General features: G+C 39.9%; 1 protein-coding gene across 2 annotated transcripts in view; it reads left to right on the top strand.

Annotated features, from left to right (window-relative positions):
* Nucleotides 1-12344, top strand: part of zbtb46 (zinc finger and BTB domain containing 46) — an 87863-nt gene that overhangs the window by 8550 nt on the left and 66969 nt on the right. The window lies entirely within an intron of this gene.

Below are 12344 nucleotides of genomic sequence, written 5' to 3'. Positions count from 1 at the left end.
TTCTTTCCAGCCCCCACCCCATCTCTCCCTGTCTCTCCGTGTTTTCATTATTTTTTACCTTTTATTCTGGTTTTGCCTTCACCATTCACTTATTTTCTCTTCTTGCCTTTTCCTTCACCCTAACCCCTCCATTCACTTTCATTAGCTTTTCTTTTTTAATTTTTCTCTACTTCGGCTTGGTATATCTCCTCCGCCTCCTTTTCTTTTTTCCCTTCTACTCCTTAATCTTCCACCTCTCCTTCTTCGCCACCCCCTCCTCCGCTCTAAGTGGGCCAGGTGCCTCCTGTGGCCTCCCCTACTCCATTTCTCATTTTACCCTTCCTCTACTCCTTTTTTTTCTCATTTTTACCTTCTCGCTGCTCCCTTTCTCATTTTTATCCTTCCCCTTGACCCTACGGCTCATATTTATACATCCTGTTAAAGCAGCGGCTAACAACCGGTGCAACCCTCCCCTCGCCCCCCAAAAAAGAAAAGAAAATGTCTTGCTGATGCAGTCTGTTCAGTTCAGACATGTTACTTTGAGGAAGTTTATGGAGAGTAGGTTTCACTCTCTGTCTGTACCTGTGAATCTTAAGAAATTAGAATTAACAAAAAGTTTATTTATTTTTGGGGGGAATTCACTTCAGTAAAGTAAAATCATAGATTTATTAAACACATTCATATACTTTGTGTTAATTTCTGTTCATTTTAATTAGCATAGGGTGCAACGTTTGTTCAGATGCTCTAAAAATGTGAATATTGTGTAAAAAAAAACAATAGAAAAGGAATGCTGTGGTGTGCACTATAAGCAGATTACTTGGTTGGGGCTCCTTTTGCAAGATTTACTGCATCAGTGCAGCATAGCATGGAAGCAGTCAGCCTTTTAGGTAATGAGGTAGTAAAGATATCTGTGTTCATTTGATATAAACCCAAAGCACTTTCTAATAACGTTTTTAACACGTTAAAAAGAAGAAAAAAAAGGAACTCTATGTTGCGTTGATAGTTACCTTTAGCTCATATCTATTGTTGTCTGTCGTCTCCCTCTTGTGACACAAGTACCTTTACGCTTCTTAACATCTCTGTGATTTTCTCGAATAGGTTTTTCTTCACAACCCTCTCAAATCTGTGGTTATCTATGTTGCTTATGCATCTATTTGAAACACTTTTTCCTTCCACTTAACTTTCCATGAATATATATGAATACAGCACAATTAGCTTTTGTGCCTTGCCCTCCTTGTGTATGGTGTCAGTAACTGTCCACCTGCCTCTTTAATCATTAAGTTTCCTTATGATTTGGTAGACCATAACAAGGTCTTTTACTGGTCTTGTGTACTTATTTAATTTTAAGAGAAACTGAATTACAGTTTTTTATCAGCTGCAAGCTATAATGATCAGAACACAAAATCACCTTGAAACATTTTAAAATGACTCGTTCTGTAGTTAATCTATGTCATGTAGTAGTTTCACTTTTTAAAACTGAATAACTGAAATAAAACTTGTTTTCAGTGATAATTGAGAGCTGGTTTCTAGGTGTTTGAGAAGCTTTTTTTTTTAAGTTTAGTTCCTTTAAAAAAAAAACAACGAAAAAACAAAAACAGGAGATCCAAGTGTGAACAGAAGTGAGTAGGTTCACATCCCCTTTTCAATGGCAAGGGGCAAATTTCCCCAACGGTCCTGTGGCACTTCTCTTCAACTCTAAATGTGTACACACATACACACACACCCACATGCACGAGTACACGCAGTCATTCACACACGCACATGGATGAAAGTATCTTTATTACTGTCTTCTTGCTCTCCTTCTGCTCTGTATGTTTTCACAGGGAAGAGAGAGCATGCTTGTCACCTCTTGTCCTCTCTCCTTTCCGTTTTTCTCCCACCCAACTCTTCCTCTTTTCACTCATTGTCATTCTGCCTGCCTTTGTCTCTTACTGCCTCTTTCCTGTGCCCTCTACGTTTTACCTTCTCTTTTTCACCCTCCTGTTCCATCCTGTCTTCCATCTCAGGGTTATGTTGATGTGTGCCCTGGTGTCTGTCACAAAAAGGCCAGTAGTAGATGATTGGTGGGGGGTTTTTACAGGACAGCTGATGATGCCTCACAATGTGGGGATTGGAGGACTTCTTCAACATCACGTTTCTTCATTGGGAGTTGTCTTTAGGGATGGGAAGTGTAACATTTTCTCTATGTGTACTTGTGTAGGTTGTTTTTTTTTTTTTGTGACTTGCAGGGGAGTGGGTGGAGCAGTAATTGCTCAAAAAGCCTGCGAGCCATGGCAGTCACTAATGCTAGTCAACAGGTGACAGTCAAACGTCAAAGCGCATTAAAATAAACGCTGCCAGAGTAAAAGGCAGATTGACAGATGTGGAAAATAGGTGGATAGGTGCTGAGGTGACAAAAAAAGAAGATCTTAAAAGAAACCCGTGGATCCAGGTGAGGCATTTGTCCGATCAGAGCTTGCTCTTCGTCAGTCACAGTCAGAAAAGTAGCCTGGAGCTGTCCGGCCAAGGCAGACATGCAAATGTGCTCTCCACAGTTACTTTCAAGGAATTTCGCTTTAGCGCAAGATACTTTGCTATGTAGTCTTAACGCAGCTCTTTTCATGTACAGTATCTTTGTAAAAGTATTTATAATGTTTTTCTGTGTGTTGTCATGCAACAATCACAAATTTCAATATATTTTGAAATTTGGGATTTTATGTGAAAGCATAGAATTGAAAAGTGGAAAGAAAATTATAAATGGTTTTATTTTAATTCTTTGCCAAACTTAGAATATCAAAAGTAGTGCTATGTTTTAATTGAATTGCTAATGCAAATCTTAGTGGTATGTCTGCACATCTAGAGACAAAACACTGCGATGCTAACATCTTGGTAGAAAGTTTTTGCACATTCTTCTTTGCTAAGTGAGATTGGATGGAAATGTCTAAGCAACATTTTTAAAGTCTCGCTACAGATTCAAAATTTGATTTACCCCTGTAGTTTGACAAGGATAATCTAAGAAGCAAATATGTTTTGATCTAAAAGGTTTCCATATATATCCTGCTGAAAATCTCCGGCAGGTTTTCTTGCAGGATTTCCCCATGGATGTTTAATTGCATTTTCCTACCAGCTCTAGCTAGTACCTGCTAAACAAAGGCGTTTCAAGAGCATGATGCTGCCGCCACCATGTTTCATTATTTGGATAGTGACATAACATCCTGCATGTAGTCCAAAAAAGCTCAGTTTTGATTCCATGTAAGCACAACACCTTCTTTCAAATATCTGCAGTGCCACTACATGGCTTATCGAAAACTGTAGACAGAACGCCTTATGGCTCTCTTCATAAGACAATGTCTTTCTTCTTGTCTCTCTTCCATATGATTTCTGGACTACATGACTAACAGTTGTCCTATCAGAGCATTGTCCCACCTGATCTCTTTAACTCTGGAGCTCCTCTAGAGTTGCCATGGACCCTTTTGTTGTCTGTCTTTACCCAACCTTTCAAGATGATAACTATGTTTTTCTAGGTTTGCAGTTTTACTTTGCTCTCTCTGTATTTGAATGCCTTCTGTAGACAAATGGTGTCACTAGATTTTGTTTTAGAGGTGTCAGACTAATAGGGACTGAACACAAATGCACATCACACTGTTTAGATAAAAAACAATCATGTAGTATTTTCTTTAAATTAACAGTTTTTGCATTACTTTATGTTGTGCATTAAGTAGTAATGTACATTGTGTATTTAATAAGACACAATGTGTTGGATTCCAAGAGGGGATACATATTTTTGCAAGACACTGTAGATTTAAAATATCTAGCAAAAAAATTGCAGGACTGGTCCCACGCAAAATAGCCAATCAGGGCACAGCACGGAGACAATAGAGACAAAGACCTTTAATGATTTTGCATCTTTGCTGATTGCCGCTGGGTTCCACTCAGCATATTAAGGACCGCGGACGGTTTGCTGAAACTGTTGAAGAGACCATACAAAGGCCAGACCTTCAGTATTGACTCTATGCATTGATGAGCACCTGAAGTAATGCACTGAGCAGCTTATTGAACTCCACCATGCCTGTGCCCTGTTCTCCAGATGTCCACTGAGCTAGTCTTTCCATTTTGCGCTTGCTTCCCTTTTCTTCCACGTTCATCCCATTCCTTTCCTTCCATCCCATCCCATCTTCTTCCTCCCTCACCCTTCACTGTCTCTTTTCTGAGTCCAAAATGCAAGCCTCTCTATATTTAGATGCTCTTCTTCTCTCCCCTTGATTCCTCTTCCTTTATCTCACCTCCTTTTTTTTTTCCCTCTCTGCTGTCGTTGAAGGACAGATACGCACACGCGCTCCAAGATTTATCAGTGTTGCATTGTAGCTGCTTTTTGATCAGCTTGATGACTGACAACACAGCCTCAGGCTATTATATACAAGTGTGCTTTTATAAATGCTTTTCTATCTATATGTAAATCTCTCCTGCTTAGTTGTTGCTTTGTACACAGTGAAAACAGGTATAAGTGAGTCTTGTTTGTTTATTAGAATAAACCGGTGGAATAAAGTTCGCCTCACGCTGTGCGGGTTTTGGAGTGTGTATGGATTAGATTAGCTGGGAGTAAAGTCTCTCTTAATATTTGCTCCAGGGAAGGCGGGACGTGGGGGGGCTGGTGGACGCAGGGCGTGCCTGTTGAACTTGCGAGTGTACACTTAAGCCTCTGGTTCTTTGCTTCCCTCTGTGCATGAGTTCATTGTAATCTGGTGCTCAGTGTGGATTTGAGAGAGCTGCCTCTGTTTGCTGTCTGACAGAGTGACAGTCACACTAAGTTACCCCTGCATGCACACACACACACACACACACACACACACACGCACTCCCCGGACACCCGCCTCGGCACCAGAGAGCGACTGGCCACCAGCAGTGAGTCACCATCGTTCAGTCATTCAGAAGCCGCACATTTTAACAAACAACAATTAGCTCTCAGTCATCAGACGCTTCAGACATTTATTCCCAGAGGACTGGTATTTTTGTACCATATGATCTTTTTTTATTTATTTACACACTCTGTCACCTTTTTATTTTCTTTCTCCAACCTTTCTCTGTACTGTTTAGTCTTTCTCTCTCTCTCCCTCTCTCTCTCTCTCTTGCAGTGTGTGTGTTTCTTTGTCTGAGACCTTTGGAGCTGGTGACTGTTTTAACAGCTTGGGAACAGGCTGCTTGTGTTCTTTGTGGTACAGTCATGTACAGTCGTGTCTGGCTGAGTCGTGACAGGTTGCTTTTTTGCTGTGACAGGTTTTGTGATGAGACCTACAAGAGGCTCTGGACGTCCGCACACACTTGCCGACACACAAGGCACGCACAGAGACGCCGAGTAGCTCTCTGGAAGAGGGGAGGAAAAATGGGGAAGGTGCTAAAGTTCTGTGCCTGTCCGCAGACTTTTTATTGTTACTTTTAACGACAAAAGCCTTTTTTTTGTGTGTGTGTGTGTGTGCTTTTAGAAGACAAAGTTGAAATTTGTCAAACAGGAAAGAACATCTCTAAGGGAATTTCAAGCCTACACTTTTTCACATGTGGATGGCAAAAATATTTCATAAATTGATTTGATGTACTTTAGGGGACATAAGACGTGCAGGTTTTTGTTGTGTTTGTTCAAAAGCGGTGCTGTGTAGCATCGCTGCCTCGCAAGCTGTGATGAACATAAATTGGCTCCAGAGCAACTGATCTATTCATACCTGCCTTACTTTTAAACACACATCATAATCCTGAACCATAGAGTATGTCCATTTATCTTTCTTCATTGTCAAGTATTTTAAATCCAACTACACTACATCAGAAAAATATTTAATTGTGATAGTGTTTCTGAATTATGCCACGATAATAATGATCCAACATGTTCCTAGCTGTGATCTGTCTTTCTTTTTCCTCATCGTAAAGTTGTTACCTAATTTTGTAAGTTCTAGTGTGTTGCAATTCTGTATGTTGTGTGGCTATAATTTTGATTCCTCTATATATATATATATATATATATATATATATATATATACTTATATATATATATATATAGTTCATGACTTGAAGTCATGAACTCAACCTGGTATTTTACTACATCATGCCTTAAAACTCCCTTTACCATGACTTCATTTTAAGTTAGCAGAGGCTGGACCATCAGTCGATGAATCTGTTGCAATGATTCAAATGGGGGTTTTGCAGCTGAAGACATCATGAAGTGATGTAGTGTTGTCACATGATCCTTTCCCCTTCGACGCCATCAGCCTCCTCTTACTAGAAATGCTAAAATTCTGGGTTTGTTTTTTTTGTTTGTTTGTATGTGGAAACAATAATCTATAATGAAAAGAGTTAGGTCTATGGCTTATTGGAGCTACATGGATTATGATTTTATGGATAATATCTGATCTTCAGTTTTTATCTAGCTTTGATCTAAAATGTTCAACATGATCTTATGCTTACAGTTGGCACAACTTCCATAAGTAGCATTTGTTCATCATGGTTCCTGACAGAGATTGAGAGCTTCAAAGGTTAAAACAGCAACTATTCATATATTCAATTATTGCTCCCTCAGAGCCTAAATGAACCGCCAGCAGGACATGTAGAAAATACAGTTTCCTTCTCAGTAGCTTTCTACATATCTTTGCACCTTCTGACTTTATTTTAAAATTCTTTACTAAGGGAGAAAATAACTAAATTTGAGTCTTATTCACTCAGTAACGACCTGCACCCCTAAGAGTGTTAAACACAGTTTGGTAGTGCTCAGGAATTGTGCTATGTTTTTATTTGATAAGCTGATCACTGATTGAGATGAAGCTAATCAGATTCTGTTGAAAAGCCAACTGTTTTTTCTATGTATTTCTACAAATTATTCTTAAAAACAATTAAGACAGTCAGAGCGATGTCCTGTCTTTTTTTTCTCCCTGGACCGAGCGAGGAGAAATATGAAGGAGCAACTAATAACCCTTACACAGATAAGCAGAAACGCATTGCATCTGATCATTCATAATAGCAATGGAAAGCTAATGAGGTGTTTTAGAATTGAAGTGGGGAATAGATAAACCCGAGTGACTGCCATCCTCCATCAGGACTCCAGCTCTGTCTCTGCACTGCTGGTAACTCATGTATATGTTCAGTGCAACGGCAACATGCATCAAACAGAAGACTCACTGAGAGGCTACCTGGTCCCATCCTTGCATCCTCTCTTCTTCCCTCCCCTGGTTCTGCTCCTTTATTTTCTGCTGCAGCTCATTTATCCCCATCCTCTCACCTACAGCCCTCTCTGGTTGTTTTATCGTTATTCCCCTCTCTCTTACTCTCCCTCTCGCCCCCTCCTTTCATTTTGGGTTCTCCGACAGTGGTAATGAGATGTTTCATTATTTGCGTTTCACAGCTTTTAATAGAGAGAGAATTTAGGCTAAGCCCCGGGTCGTCAGGCAGGGAGTTACCACGGGAGACGTAGCAGGCTTAGGGGGCCTAGAGAGAAAGATAGCCCAGAAACCACACATTTATATGCACTCCCGCACTCTTCCACGAGCGCAAAGAAAGAAAATGCAGAGCCAATGACGTCTGAGAGATGGTAGGATGCAGTTTCACCACTCTCGGGGGTGGGGGGAGCCCTCGCTAGTAGTTTGTGAGCGGCTTCAGGAAACCAAAGGTGAGGCAAAACTCTGGCCTGAACGACATCTACAGCAATGTCACACCTCCTTTCTGGTCACTCTGGGATGATCCCTTTCCATCCTGGATTTCCATTAGATCACTATAGGTTTAACACCTGTGTGGCTGAAGGTGAGAAGACACAGCGCTACAGAAGTGACACATTGGTGTCATAAGCTGGGGCGGACCTGTTTGTAGAGAGAGAGAGAGAGCTTTCTCGAAGTCCAATGAATGTTTGCGTGATGAAAACCCAACTGTGCCGACATCCTCAGGTGTAAATGAGGAGGGGCGGAGGTATTGTTTCAGGGACAGCGGGTGCGGGGTAAGACCCTAGGAGGGCGGAGCAGGGGATGAAGGGAATAGTGTTAAGTCTCTCAAAGCCTCTTAGATCCTCTTTGGTCCCTCTCCACATGACATGGCTATCCTTCTTTGAGTCAATCTCTTCTTCCACCTTGCCTCCTTGGACACTGTCCAGGGTAACAGAGAGAGGACAGGGAAAAAGGGAGAGTGATGTAGAGGTGGAGCTGCAAAATGTGGGCATGATTGGAGCCGTTCAGGAGGCTGGACAGATGGAGGGTGTGTGATAAAAGAAGCAAGGGAGACTGACAACACAAAACCGTGCAGGGAGATATTTAAAAAAAAAAAAAAAGTCAGAGACAGACGTGAACAATAGTTTATTTTGAACAGAAAATAAGACGACAAAGCATCTAAAAAAAAAAAAAAAAAAACAAGCCATTTACATCTAATAGCTTTTTGGGTTGTTTTGCTCTAATTGCAGCTTGCATGCCTGCCTGTGTCTGTCATGTGCATGCGCTTGAGTGTGTGTTATTTTTGTCCGCGCCTGCCTTGTTGATGGACTGCCACCCTGGCTTGTCCCGGAAGGCTGCCAGCTCCGTCGGATTGGGGATTAACCCCGGGATAATGGCCTTGATGCCCAGTTGAGTGGAAGCAAAGCTGTTTAAAAAAATATTGGCTCCCTGACTCACTCTCTCCTCTCTTCCTGTCTTCCCCAGTTTCACTCTGTCCCTCCTGCATCTGATTGCGCTCGTGTGTTTTCTGCTCGTCTTTATCTCCCTGAGGTTTTATTCTTTTCTCACTTGTGACTCCTCACCTTGCTCCTTCTCTCTGAATACTCATCCTGCGTTCATAGCAGCAGTTCAAGGGCAACCACTGTGCTCGTACTTGGCGAACATCAGTGTGTTTTCCATCATTTATTCGACTTTGTATTGAAAATAATAGGCGAACAGTATGAGGTCTAATAAAAGTGACTTGTTGAAGTTAAGGGACTTATTTTACTTTGGGAAAGTAAAATAAGTCCCTTAAAAAAGAGAGTTTGGCTGCCCTCAGCCAAACTCTCTTTTCTTGTTTAGTTCAATATTCTTTTGTAATTTGCTGCTGTATCTAAGACTTCAAAATATACTAAAAATGAAAGATGTTGATTTTTTATTTTTTTTTTAAATCCTACTTTATAATTTTTAAATCTTGGGCATGAAGATGAAGCTATTTGACAACATAAGCTCCTAACTATTCTACCTTACCTTCACCTCCCTTTGCCCTCATATTCTTAAAACCAGATTTTATTGCACTTTTCCAGCTAAAATAAATCATTCCATCATAAGTCAGACAGATTTTTTTATGGAGAATTAGATTAACTACTCACGTTTTTAATACCTGAAAATGCTAGATTCAGTGTAGTCCAGGGCTAGTGCTTTTTTAAAACAATTTGAGCTGTGAGATGAAGTAACATCATGTTAAACTGAACAAATGTGTCGTAAGAATGTTGCTGTATATTGAATTGGATTAACATAATGTGGTACTTACTATGCATTTACTTACTAAATGTATAAAAATCTATAACATCGTCTAACTGCTTTTATTTTAAAACATAAATCCAATTATACCTACTCCTTATGTGTATAATACTTCATATTTATACAACATTCAAAATAATGTTTCTGTAACTTTTACCAGCAACAGTGTTTTAGTGCACTCCAATGTACAACCAACTTAATTTGTTTTTCTTGTAACCAATGAAAACATGTACCACCCTTTCTCAGCTCACAGAGCAGCATAGCACAACAACAGGTGGGGGAGGGTTAGAGATGTGTGACCCCGTGCTTAATACAATCAGAAATAACTCCCTCACTTTGTCACTCTGACAATTATTTGAGTGTTTCATCAAAATAACTTTCCACCCTTGTAACAGTTTCAGTTGTTCTGAGACCATGACATCGCTGAAAAACTTTCTTTAAATAAACTTCCTTTTAGAAGAAATTCTGCATTTATACAGCCTTTCCATCACAGGTTTGATGCAGTTTGATATGTGTTGACTTGAGTTTGCAGGGCAGCTTTTTAGAAATTGTCTATCTTTGTTTTTAATTTAATCTACACTCTGGGTTTGTGGGCTCTAAACTACATAATTGTGGGTCTTGCCTTGGCCAAAAACAGATCCCTCCATGTCATGTCCCTGTCTTGTAAAAAGAGCGATCTCAAACTATTGTATTTTCTGACTCAGATTGGGGAAAGTTCATTGCCATGTTGTAGTCTCTAGTGGACCACTGAGGCTATTATAGGCTTTTGACAAATCAGTTCCTGTTAAATCAGCAAGTGTTTGCTCACCACCTTTTAAATGCGTCTTTTAGCTCGCAGAGTCTATGGACTCTACCACTGCTTGAATGTTTCCCAAATGACTACTCACCTCTGCTGTCATTGTCACCATTCATAACAATTAGTGTAGGTAAGAACAAATGAGACTTGTGAAAATCGTACGTGAGCAGTAACATGTTTACCTTAAAAGCAGACACTTTTCAAAACATCTAAAATGTATTTTCAAATATTAGTCCTGGGGACAAAATTTGTAAAAAGGCTAACTTTTTATGTGTGAAATTAATTAATAAAGTGAATTTTATTGCAGTGGTTTCAAGCCAACCAGATGTGGCATTAACGTCCATTTTGGCTCATCCTGTTATAAATAATAATAATGAAAAAAATAGCAACGACCATTTACACCTGACAAATAAAAACCATCCAGTGATCAGATCACAGTTAATGCTTGATCCTCTGATGTTTATGTAAGAGCACATATTCATTCAGTAACTTCAGCTATGTTATTAATCAACATTGCTGTTTCATCTGTATTGTGTCGGTGTTTCACCTGCAAACACTTTATAAGCATATTTGTGTAAATCAGCACGTCTTGTAGAAAAACAATAAATTGCATGCACACCGTTATTTGTTAATGCACGTTAAGCTGCATAAAAGTTCCTGTTCATTTTAAATAGAAGGACTTTGGACAGTGCATGAATCAATTTTATTTCTAGCTGACATGATAAATTAATACATGATTTATGCAATATCTTGATATCAACAACCTGAGAGTGATGAGTGAAACTTTTGCCTACAGCTTTCTTTTTAAAATTTTATTTTTTCTTTTACATTCTTCCAGGTAGCTGTTTATTTGTCTAATAGTTGGCATCTGCACTGATTTTGGTAAAGAGCTGTGCAGGTAATTCTTCTGCTCGAGGAGAGTCAGTTCAGTGGGCGTTTCCACAATGTGTCCCAGGAAGGATTTCATTAAGGCTGCCAAACCAAAGTGATGCAAGTGTCCCAGGCTGCCTTCGAAGGTGGTCTGAAGGAAAATGTCTTCAGTGCATTTTGATCATGTTCATACCTGCTTTAAGAGCCACCAGGACATGATCTGATCACTGAAGACACACTAGAGCCAAACCATGAAGTGGTTAGACAAACCATTCCATGCCCTTGTGCTTTACCTTGTAGCGAAACAGTCGATTTCTCTTGGTAGTTAACTAAATAAACATAACTGCATAACATTTTGTGAAGATTTTGCATTCCACCCCTTTTTCAGTTGCTTCTGGTTATGATTCATTTTTCTGGCAGATCATTATTATTATTTTTTTTTAAGATTGAGAACACCGCTCCAACCTAAATAGCTCTGAGCTGGTACATGCCATCACTGGATCCACATAGCCACATTTACTTTAAATAATCAGCTGTAGAAAATCTCCCTGAGGTGAGTACAAATTGAAGCATGGTCAGTACAACATGCTCCCTGGAAGAAGGCTCCTTTTCATAGCCCAAGGAATGAAACATGAAATGATCAAAAGTACAAAATGTCAAAGGAACAAAATGACCAGCATCTAAATGGGAATGCTTGGAATGGATTTGACCAGTTGCTTTTCCATAAACTGCATCCTGAATCCTAATGATTGTGGTAAGTGTTACTTTAGGCCCTGTTTGACATGGGCTTTAAGAATGTTCTTTTTTTTAGAAAAAAAAACAACTAATATAACAAAAGCTCGAGTACTTACTGCCTATTAACTCCTTGGAAAAGAGAAATTAAACGTTGTACCTATTGATTAGTACAGACCCAGCTAACAGATACAGAAGAATCACTGTGCCTTAAGTGAGTTTTCATTGCCAAATTTATTTAAAATCCCATTTAAAAGAGGCTTGAGTGCTGTGACATTAACAACGAGCACAGTGTGAGATCACCTTCTGAAAGCTTAGGTTTACACGACTCCGAAAGCCTTCCTATCAAACAAAGTACCGCTTCGTATTTGATCCAGAAGGACCTTGTGCTCCGTCTCCCCTCGGTCCTGTGCGGTCAAGGAGGCAGAGAAGTGGCTCGGAGGGACAGGCTGCATTAAAAGGAAACGCAGGAAGGATGGAGCCCCATTCTCTCGCTCCATCACACGTCTCATCTCTTTAGCTGTCTCTGTGTC

This window comes from Poecilia mexicana, unplaced genomic scaffold, assembly GCF_051168715.1.
Source record: "Poecilia mexicana isolate PSO_F unplaced genomic scaffold, ASM5116871v1 scaffold_7, whole genome shotgun sequence".
Classification (NCBI taxonomy): domain Eukaryota; kingdom Metazoa; phylum Chordata; class Actinopteri; order Cyprinodontiformes; family Poeciliidae; genus Poecilia; species Poecilia mexicana.
The sequence above is the reverse complement of the archived record's forward strand: the minus strand, read 5'-3'. Positions and strand labels throughout refer to the sequence as shown.